Below are 10,844 nucleotides of genomic sequence, written 5' to 3' on the forward strand. Positions count from 1 at the left end.
AAATTCATTACCTTTCTCATTTTGACTAAGCCATTTGATAGGATTAAGACATTCACATGATAATGCATGGACTGACCCTCTTATCCTCTCCAATTTAGAATATATAAAATATCATGTGCTTTCTCTCAATTAGGCACTGAGAAATAATAAGTTCTTCTTTTCTTGTTTCTATTGAGACATCAACTGGCCTATATCTAGATTTCTGGGTTATGTTCAGGGGTTACATTTCTCTGTGATGGAGAAAGAAAAAGGAGGTACAGGAAAGGGGAAGGGTCCAAAGGGGCTTTTTTAAAAACTTAAATCTGTTAAGATATAAATAGCAGGCAGCTTTTTTAACCAAATAAAAAGCACAAAATATAATGAAAATGACATAAAAATATCTAAGGTACCATACAAATGCCAAAGTGAGTAAGACAAAACAATTCAAGAATAACATTCTGTAACATTCTCCACGTGGCGTGCTGAGGAATCTTTTTATGTGCAACCCATTGATTCATAAGATATGCAACCATCCCAAATTGTGTGTAGTATTTATGACAATCCTACATTCTCTAAACAGCATTTAAAAAAAAAGGCATGGATAGTCTCCATTTTCATAATATAGGGGTTATTTAAATGAGACCTCTAAGAAGCATTCAAAAGTAACACAAAGACTTTGATTCTAACTATAAATTTTACCATTTGGCTGTCACCTCAGACATTTGGTTAAACCTGTTTCTCCATTTTACTTTTTGGAGGATAGCAAACTAAGTCTACAAGGCTGCTCCATCATTACTTCAAAGATGACACACTTAAACCAATAAAACTCCCCCCTCACAACCAGCTCCAATCACAGCTCCCTATGTGCAGATTCTATGTCCTGATTCTCCCTGTCGCCCAGACTTAAAGCACGGGTATTGTGTATTCCTCCTTCCTGTCTTTGTCCAATCACATCCAAGATGTTTCACTGGGCATTGGTTGGCAAGGTGAGGTCTTCAGAGGTCCCAGCTATTGAGAAAAGGAGGAGGACCAGCTATTAAGGAACTAAGACAGAACATGCCCAAAAGAATTGTGCAGTAGTTAACGTGGCTGGAGGAGGAAACAAAGCTGGTAGGTGGCTCCCCTCTTCCTAGATCTGAAGACAGGAAGCACGGCAGAGCCAGGAGCAGCTAGAGCTCTGAGCATCTTCATGAACAGGTGAAGCTAGAGATGGAGAGGCAGTGAGGAGAGGGCAGAGCACTAAAACCAAAGACTGGCTGCAGTTTCTGGGAGGAGTGTCTGCACCTCATACGGTCAGAGGCCTGTTTGGAGTGAGTCCTGGTGCTGTGAACTTAGACGTGTTCTTAACTTCACTGTTAGTTCTTGCACATTTTAAATAGTTAATAAAGCTACCTACATTGTTGTAAGAACTGAACAAAATCAAGTATGTGAAGAGCCTTATGTCAAAAAGTTTTGCAAATGAAACATTTTTTTCTCTCTTTGCACGTATTGAGGAAAATATGATGCTTTATTCAGATCACAGCTTGATTTGATAATAGGTTATTTTCTGATTTTTTTAAAGTAGAAGAACAAAAACTGCCAATGTAGCATAGCTAAAATTATCCCTGAGCTATATTATTAAAAGCATTTGTAACTTATTTAAGAAGTCTGTTATGGATGATGTTAAAAACTGCAACACAATTCTCATTCACAGTGGCAGTCCTATGGGCATTAAGCCTGGCTGACAACTCTTGATTCACCCATATGGAAATTATTCACCTTATAAATAATGGCAAACTTTTAAACCTGGGTGGGCTTTTCCCAGCTTTGCTCCTGGATTATTACACCACCACCACCTCCCCAACACTATCATGTGGCATCTGCTCAGAGAATGCAAATTCATTTAAATATTAGTATCATAAACATGTAAAGAAAACATAAGGTTCCCAGGAAAACAAAAATGAAACAATATGAAAATTTCTGGAGCCAAAGAAGAATATTCCTGAATTATGTGTCACTAGGGTTTAATCTGCATTGTTGCTCCCTACCAAGTACATGAAAATAAGTTTCAACTAAGGTATGTTTAAGAAACCAGTAAAAGCAGAGGTGGGCAAATACAGCTTGTAGGCCTACTATGGCCCAATGCCTATTTTTGAATGGCCCATGAGCTAAGAATAGATTTTCCATTTTTTTTTAAAGATTTTATTTACTTATTCATAAGAGACAGAGAGAGGCAGAGGGAGAAGCAGGCTCCCTACTAAGCAGGGAGCCCAATGCAGGACTCGATCCCAGGACCCTGGGATCATGACCTGAGCCAAAGGCAGACGCTTAACCGACTGAGCCACCCAGGCGCCCAGTTTTTCCATTTTTGAGTGATTAGAAAAATGTCAAAAAAAAAAAAAAAGATAATATTTTGTGACATTTGAAAATTATGTAAAATTCAAATATCAGTGTCCATCAATAGTCATATTGGAACACAGCCACACTCATTCATTTATGGATTGTCTATGGCTACTTATGCATTACAATAACTGGGTTAAGTAGTTGTGATGAGACCATTTAGCCTGCAAAAATATTTGCTATCTGGTGCTTTATAGAAAAAGTTTGCTGGGTGCCTGGGTGGCTCAGTCTTATAAGCATCTGCCTTCGGCTCAGGTCACAATCCCAGAGTCCTGGGATCAAGTCCCACATTGGGCTCCCTGCATGGCGGGGAGTCTGCTTCTCCCTCTCCCCCTCCCCCCCGCTCGTGCGCTCTCGCTCTCTCTCAAATAAATAAAGGGAATAAATAAAAGAAAAAGAAAAAGTTTGAGTAAGAAAATATATGAAGCCCAATTCTATATATAGCATCCAACATGCTTATTAATAATGACGTTAATGATGATGAAGAAGAATGTTCTCACATCAGTTTCTGCAAAGAATATTGCACTCATTCATTCATGCAACAAACATTTAGTAAGTTGCCTATTATGTGCCAGATATTGTTCTAGTGCTAGGAAAGTCCTTGAACTTGTGGAGTTTAAATTCTAGTAAGGGAAGATAAAAAACAAGATTAGTAAGTAAAGTTTGGTAGAGTTAAGTGCTATGAAAAAAAATAATAAGACAGGAAAGGGGGGTTGGGAAGTGATGGAATTGGGAATAGTAGGGTATAGATAAAATGAAATATTTTGGTTTTAAATAGGAAAATCAGAGAAGGCCTCACTGAGAAGGCACATTTCAGTCAACACCTAAATGAGGTGAGGAACTAGCCATGCAGGTATCGAGGGGAAGTGTATTCAAAGCAAAGGGAACAGCAAATACAATGGACCTAAAATAGGAAACAGTCCTGGCTTGTTTGAGGAATAGCAAGGAGACCTCTGTGGCTCTCTCAAAGGGATTAAAAAAAGAGTAGCAGATAAATGGATGAGAGCTATACTGTTAGGCAGATCATGAGGGTTCTGTAGACCACCATGAAGAAAGCTTGAGGTTTTTACTCTAGGTGAGATAATATAATGTACACCTGACTTAGTCTCCTGAAGTCCATACATAGAACTACATCTTATTTTTATGTGAAACTAGACCTACTGTTAATATAATATTTAATTTCTTATTTAAAATGTTCTAGAGGGCTAGACATCAATCAGCCTATTTCTTTACCTTAAAACATGTACAGATCTCTTTAACCTAACAAATCTCTTTTAAATTAACAAATCTCTTTTAAAATGTCTTAGTGAACATTTTTCCCTAAGCCCTATTTCCCTTTCCAAACTCTTCTTCTATCACAACCAAACTTCTGTAACTGCGGCCTAATTTCACAGATAGTTTCCCTTTCTCTTCCATCTAGTTCTTACTTGTCCCTTTGCAACAAAACTTTCATTCTAATTATTGCCCAGAAATTATGCTCTAAGAGCAATGACTTCCCCCTCGTCAAGTTCAGTCTGAAATTTCATCATAAAGAAATTCTCTTTCCTGGAGCGCCTGGGTGGCTCAGTCGGTTAAGCATCCGCCCACTCTTGACTTCAGGTCAGGTCATGATCTCAGGACTGTGAGATAGAGCCCTGCATTGGGCTCCACGCTGGGTGTGAAGGCTGCTTGAGATTCTCTCTCTCTCCTGCCTCTACCCCTCTCCACCCCTCCTTCTCTAAATAAATTAATTAATGAAGAATAAACCTAAAAATATTTATTTTAAGAAATTCTCTTTCCTGTAAGAGGTGTCTCTGACCACACCTTCTATCATTTTAATCTTTTTACATTTGGTTTCTAGGATGCCCTCTATCTCAAAGCTTGGTAAATTCTTAGTCTAGATGGCTGATTCCTTTTCTTCTTCCCCATCAACTATGGGGGAACTTTAAGTTTGGGATGCACTGCTCTTTCCTTTCATATGCATTTGTTACTGCTGTTGTTGTTCATTTGGTTTTAAACAACTACCTTCATGTACCCACATAAACAGCTCCAGTTCCATATGTTCAGTTTACTAAAAGTCATCCACTTATCCTAAAATACTCTGCAGTACTTGAGACTGAACATTTGAAAAGTGGGATCATTTTCCTACAAAACTTTAATTCTTCCATTTTTCTAAGGTTTCTATTCACAATCTCAAAAAGTCACTTTTGGTTACTGCTTTTAAGTTATATATAACATTATTATATTCTGACAAGTCTTATTAAGTGAATTCCTACAATACTCACCATTCATATTCACAGTTTCCTTTTTGATATAAATTCTGATCATCTTAAAAGCCAAAGGCCAGATATCATCCTTGGAATAACAGAATCTTGGGATTCAACACACCCTAAGGTAATTTCTACCCAGTGAGATAATTCTTTCTAAGATATCCTTAAAAGATGATTGCCAGTCTCTACTTGAATATAAGCGGTTAAGCATGGTGCCTGAGTAGTAGTAAAAATTTAATAAATGCTTGCAGTTATTATTGTTCTTGCTATTAAGAGTACAGATTCTAGAACCAAACCGCATGGATTTCAATTACAGCTCCCCATTTACTTGATGTATGACCTTGAGCAAGTTATTAAACTTCCTCGTTGTAAAATGGATTTAATAATAGTGCTTACCTCATAGGGTTTTTAAATAATTGTAAAGTACTTAGAATGGTATCTGGCACATAGTAAACACCATGCATTTGTTAGGTAAAATAAAATTAATGGCTCACTACTTCAACAACAGAACAGTCTTCAGTGTGGGTGGATTGCATTATCAGAAAGCTCTTTCTTGACTTTTTTTTTAAATTTTTTATTGTTATGTTAATCACCATACATTACATCATTAGTTTTTGATGTAGTGTTCCATGATTCATTGTTTGTATATAACACCCAGTGCTCCATGCAGAACGTGCCCTCTTTAATACCCATCACCAGGCTAACCCATCCTCCCACCCCCCTCCCAGAACCCTCAGTTTGTTTTTCAGAGTCCATCGTCTCTCATGGTTCATCTCCCCCTCCGATTTCCCCCCCTTCATTCTTCCCTTCTTGCTTTCTTCTTCTTCTTTTTTTTTTCTTAACATATATTGCATTATTTGTTTCAGAGGTACAGATCTGTGATTCAACAGTCTTGCACAATTCACAGCACTCCCCATAGCACATACCCTCCCCAATGTCTATCACCCAGCCACTCCATCCCTCCTACCCCACCTCCCACTCCAGCAACCCTCAGTTTGTTTCCTGAGATTAAGAATTCCTCATATCAGTGAGGTCATATGATACAAGTCTTTCTCTGATTGATGTATTTCGCTCAGCATAACACCCTCCAGTTCCATCCACATCATTGCAAATGGCAAGATCTCATTCCTTTTGATGGCTGCATAATATTCCATTGTATATATATACCACATCTTCCTTATCCATTCATCTGTCGATGCACATCTTGGCTCTTTCCACAGTTTGGCTATTGTAGACATTGCTGCTATAAATATCGGGGTGCACGTACCCCTTCAGATCCCTACATTTGTATCTTTGGGGTAAATACCCAGTAGTGCAATTGCTGGACCGTATGGTAGCTCTATTTTCAACTTTTTGAGGAACCTCCATACTGTTTTCCAGAGTGGTTGCACCAGCTTGCATTCCCACCAACAGTGTAGGAGGATTCCCCTTTCTCTGCATCCCCACCAACTCTGTCGTTTCCTGACTTGTTAATTTTAGCCATTCTGACTGGTGTGAGGTGGTATCTCATTGAGGTTTTGATTTGGATTTCCCTGATGCCGAGCGATGTTGAGCACTTTTTCATGTGTCTGTTGGCCATTTGGATGACTTCTTTGGAAAAATGTCTGTTCATGTCTTCTGCCCATTTCTTGATTGGATCATTTGTTATTTGGGTGTTGAGTTTGATAAGTTCTTTATAGATTTTGGATACTAGCCCTTTATCTGATATGTCATTTGCAAATATCTTCTCCCATTCTGTTGGTTGTCTTTTGGTTTTGTGGACTGTTTCTTTTGCTGTGCAGAAGCTTTTTATCTTCATGAAGTCCCCAAAGTTCATTTTTGCCCTTGCTTCCCTTGCCTTTGGTGATGTTTCTAGGAAGAAGTTGCTGCGGCTGAGGTCGAAGAGGTTGCTGCCTGTGTTCTCCTTTAGGATGCTGATGGACTCTTGTCTCACATTTAGGTCTTTCAATCATTTTGAGTCTATTTTTGTGTGTGGTGTAAGGAAACGGTCCAATTTCATTCTTCTGCATGTGGCTGTCCAATTTTCCCAACACCATTTGTTGAAGAGACTGCCTTTTTTCCATTGGACATTCTTTCCTGCTTTGTCAAAGATCAGTTGACCATAGCATTGAGGGTCCATTTCTGGGCCCTCTATTCTGTTCCATTGATCTATGGTCTGTTTTTGTGCCAGTACCATACTGTCTTGATGATGACAGCTTTGTAATAGAGCTTGAAGTCGGGCGCCTGGGTGGCTCAGTTGGTTAAGCGACTGCCTTCGGCTCAGGTCATGATCCTGGAGTCCCTGGATCGAGTCCCGCATCGGGCTCCCTGCTCGGCAGGGAGTCTGCTTCTCCCTCTGACCCTCCTCCCTCTCATGCTCTCTGTATCTCATTCTCTCTGTCTCAAATAAATAAATAAAATCTTAAAAAAAAAAAAAATAGAGCTTGAAGTCCGGAATTGTGATGCCGCCAGCTTTGCTTTTCTTTTTCAACACTCTTCTGGCTATGCGGGGTCTTTTCTGGTTCCACACAAATTTAAGGATTATTTGTTCCATTTCTTTGAAAAAAGTGGATGGTATTTTGATGAGGATTGCATTGAATGTGTAGATTGCTCTAGGTAGCATGGACATCTTCACAATATTTGTTCTTCCCATCCATGAGCATGGAACATTTTTCCATTTCTTTGTGTCTTCCTCAATTTCTTTCATGAGTATTTTATAGTTTTCTGAGTACAGATCCTTTGCCTCTTTGGTTAGATTTATTCCTAGGTATCTTATGGTTTGGGGTACAATTATAAATGGGATCGACTCCTTAATTTCTCTTTCTTCTGTCTTGTTGGTGTATAGGAATGCCACTGACTTCTGTGCATTGATTTTATATCCTGCCACTTGACTGAATTCCTGTATGAGTTCTAGCAGTTTTGGGGTGGAGTCTTTTGGGTTTTCCACATAAAGTATCATATCATCTGCAAAGAGTGAGAGTTTGACTTCTTCCTTGCCAATTTGGATGCCTTTTATTTCTTTTGGTTGCCTGATTGCTGTGGCTAGGACTTCGAATACTATGTTGAATAGCAGTGGTGATAGTGGACACCCCTGCCGTGTTCCTGACCTTAGGGAGAAAGCTCTCAGTTTTTCCCCATTGAGAATGATATTCACTGTAGGTTTTTCATAGATGGCTTTTATGATATTGAGGTATGTACCCTCTATCCCTATACTCTGAAGAGTTTTGATCAAGAAAGGATGCTGTACTTTGTCAAATGCTTTTTCTGCATCTATTGAGAGGATCATATGATTCTTGTTCTTTCTTTTATTAAGGTGTCGTATCACATTGACTGATTTGCGGATGTTGAATCACCCTTGCAGCCCAGGGATAAATCCCACTTGGTCGTGGTGAATAATCCTTTTAATGTACTGTTGGATCCTATTGGCTAGTATTTTGGTGAGAATTTTTGCATCCATGTTTATCAAGGATATTGGTCTGTAATTCTCCTTTTGGATGGGGTCTTTGTCTGGTTTGGGGATCAAGGTAATGGTGGCCTCATAAAATGAGTTTGGAAGTTTTCCTTCCATTTCTATTTTTTGGAACAGTTTCAGAAGAATAGGTATTAATTCTTCTTGAAATGTTTGGTAGAATTCCCCTGGGAAGCCATCTGGCCCTGGGCTTTTGTTTGTTGGGAGATTTTTGATGACTGCTTCAATTTCCTTAGTGGTTTATTTCTTGACTCTTAATCATAGGAAACAAACTGAGGGTTGCTAGAGCGGAGGGACCTGAGGGGATGGGGAAACTGGGTGATGGACATGAAGGAGGGCACATGATGTAATGAGCACTGGGTATTATATAAGACTGATGAATCACTGACCTCTACCTCTGAAATCAATAATATATTATATGTTAATTAACAGAATTTAAATTAAAAAAATAAATAAATGAAAAAGAAAAAAAAAAGAAAGCTCTTTCTTTCTGATCTCTTAAATTCTGCCTCCCCTCCTTGGTATATACCCAAGATAGCTAAAAATGTAAGTCCACACAAAAATTTGTAAAGAATATTCATAGTCCTATTATTCATAATAGTAAAAAGTAGAAACAACCCAAATGTCCATAAGCTGATAAATGGATAAATAAATAAAATAAATAAATGGATAAATAGATAAATAAAATGTGGTATATCCATACAATAAAATATTATTTGGCCATGAAAAGGAATGAAGATCTGATACATGCTATGACATGGATGAACCTTGAAAACATCATGCCAACTGAAAGAAGCTAGACACAAAAGGCCACATAGTGTACGATTTCATTTTTATGAAACATCCAGAATAGGCAAATCCGTAGAGATATAAAAGAGATTATTGTTGCCAGGGCCTCAGAGGAGGGGAAAACAGAGAAACCACCAAGCAGTAGAGAGCTTCTTGAGGGTGGGGATAATAAAAATGATTTGAAGCTAGATACTGTTGATGGTTATACATATCTGTGAATATACCAAACACCAATGAATTGTACACTTTAAAAGGGTAAATTTAGAGGAGGAGCAAGATGGCGGAGGAGTAGGAGACCTGGATTTCGTCTCCTCTCAGGAATTCAGCTGGATAGGGATCAAACCATTCTGAACACCTACAAACTCAACAGGAGATCGAAGAAAAGAAGAGCAACAACTCTCTCATCAGAAAAGCGACCACTTTCTGGAAGGTAGGACGTGCGGAGAAGTGGATCCGAGGTGATATTCGGGAGGATAGACGGCGGGGGAGGGGCCTCCGGCGGCCGCTTCTGGCAAGTGATAGAACCACGGAGCACAAAATCGGAACTTTTAAAAGTCTGCTCCGCTGAGGGACGTCACTCTGGTGGCTAAGCGGGGGGTGGAACCCTCCGGGACAGTGTGGTCTCAGGACCCACGGGTCACAGAAAGACTGGGGGTGCCTGAGTGTGGCAGAGCTCCCAGGTATCGGAGCAGGGAGGCCGGCTGCAGAGGCGGAGCCCAGGCGCGGGCTCTCAGCTCGGGGTTGCCATAAACCGTGATCCGCGGCACAGTCGGGCCACTGCTCCTCCAGCAGGGACCCAACAAGCGGCAGATCCGGGGAGACTCACCTTCCTTCCCCGGGAGGAGCCGCGCGGGAGTGCACCGCAGGGATCTGCTGGGTTTGGAGACTCCACCCGGGGTCGGGTGCCAGAGATAGAAACGCGCGGTCACAGGCCGGGTGAGCACGGAGTGCGGCTGGAGACCGGGGAGACGGGAGTGACTGACGGCTTTTCTCTGGGGGCTCACTGAGAAGCGGGACCCCGAGTTCTCGGCTCCTCCGGGGCGGAGATTGGGAGGCCGCCATTTTCACTCTCCGCCTCCAAAGCTGTACGGAAAGCTCGCAGGGAACAAAAGCCCCGGAGAGCAAACCCCAGCAGATTACTTAGCTGGGAGGGGGCAAGGGCGGGGCAATTCTGCCTCCGGCAAAGACATTTGGAAACCACGGCAACAGGCCCCTCCCCAGAAGATCAGCGAGAACAGCCAGCCAAGACCAAGTTTACCCATCAATGAGAACGGCAGAACTCCAGCTCTAGGGGACTACTGCACATAGAATTCATGGCTTTTTTACCATGATTCTGTAGTCTTTCAAAGTTAATTTTTTTTTAACTGTCTTTTTTTCTTTTTTTAATCTTTTTGAATTTTTCTTTTTCCCTTTTTCAACCAACATCTTATCAATCCCTTTTTTTTTAAAAAAAAAAAACATTTTTATTTTTCATTTTTAGAGTCATATTCTATCCCTTCATAGTAGTTACCCATATTTTTGGCTTATATATATAAGTTGTTCTCTCTTTAAAATTTTGAGATAGTTTCTTCTAACAGATCAAAATATACCCTAAATCTCTAGTATATGGTGTTTTCTGTTCCCCTGCCTGATCACATCCTCTCCCTTTTTTTTTCTTTTTTTAAATCCTCTTCTTTCTTTTTTCAAACAACTTCTTATCAATTCCTTTTATAAAATTTTTTATAATTTCCATCTTTACAGTCATATTCCATCCCTTCATCATATCAACCCTTATTTTTGTACATATATAAGTTTTTCTTTCTTTAAAATTTTGGGAGGCACTTTCTTCTAAAAGACCAAAATACACCCCAAATCTAGTGTGTGGCACTGATCATATTTGATCACATTCTGGTTTTTTTGTTGTTGTTTTGTTTTGTTTGTTTTTGTTTTTATCTTTATCTTTTTCTTTTTTTTCTTTTTCTTTTTTCTCTCTTTCCCTTTCTTTTCCCACTGCTTCAGGT

The 10,844-nt window shown here is 39.8% G+C and overlaps 1 protein-coding gene across 1 annotated transcript in view; it reads right to left on the minus strand.

The window, feature by feature from the left end:
- Positions 1 to 10,844, minus strand: part of NOTCH2 (notch receptor 2) — a 183,094-nt gene that overhangs the window by 97,845 nt on the left and 74,405 nt on the right. The window lies entirely within an intron of this gene.

Source organism: Neomonachus schauinslandi, chromosome 4 (genome assembly GCF_002201575.2).
Source record: "Neomonachus schauinslandi chromosome 4, ASM220157v2, whole genome shotgun sequence".
NCBI lineage: Eukaryota > Metazoa > Chordata > Mammalia > Carnivora > Phocidae > Neomonachus > Neomonachus schauinslandi.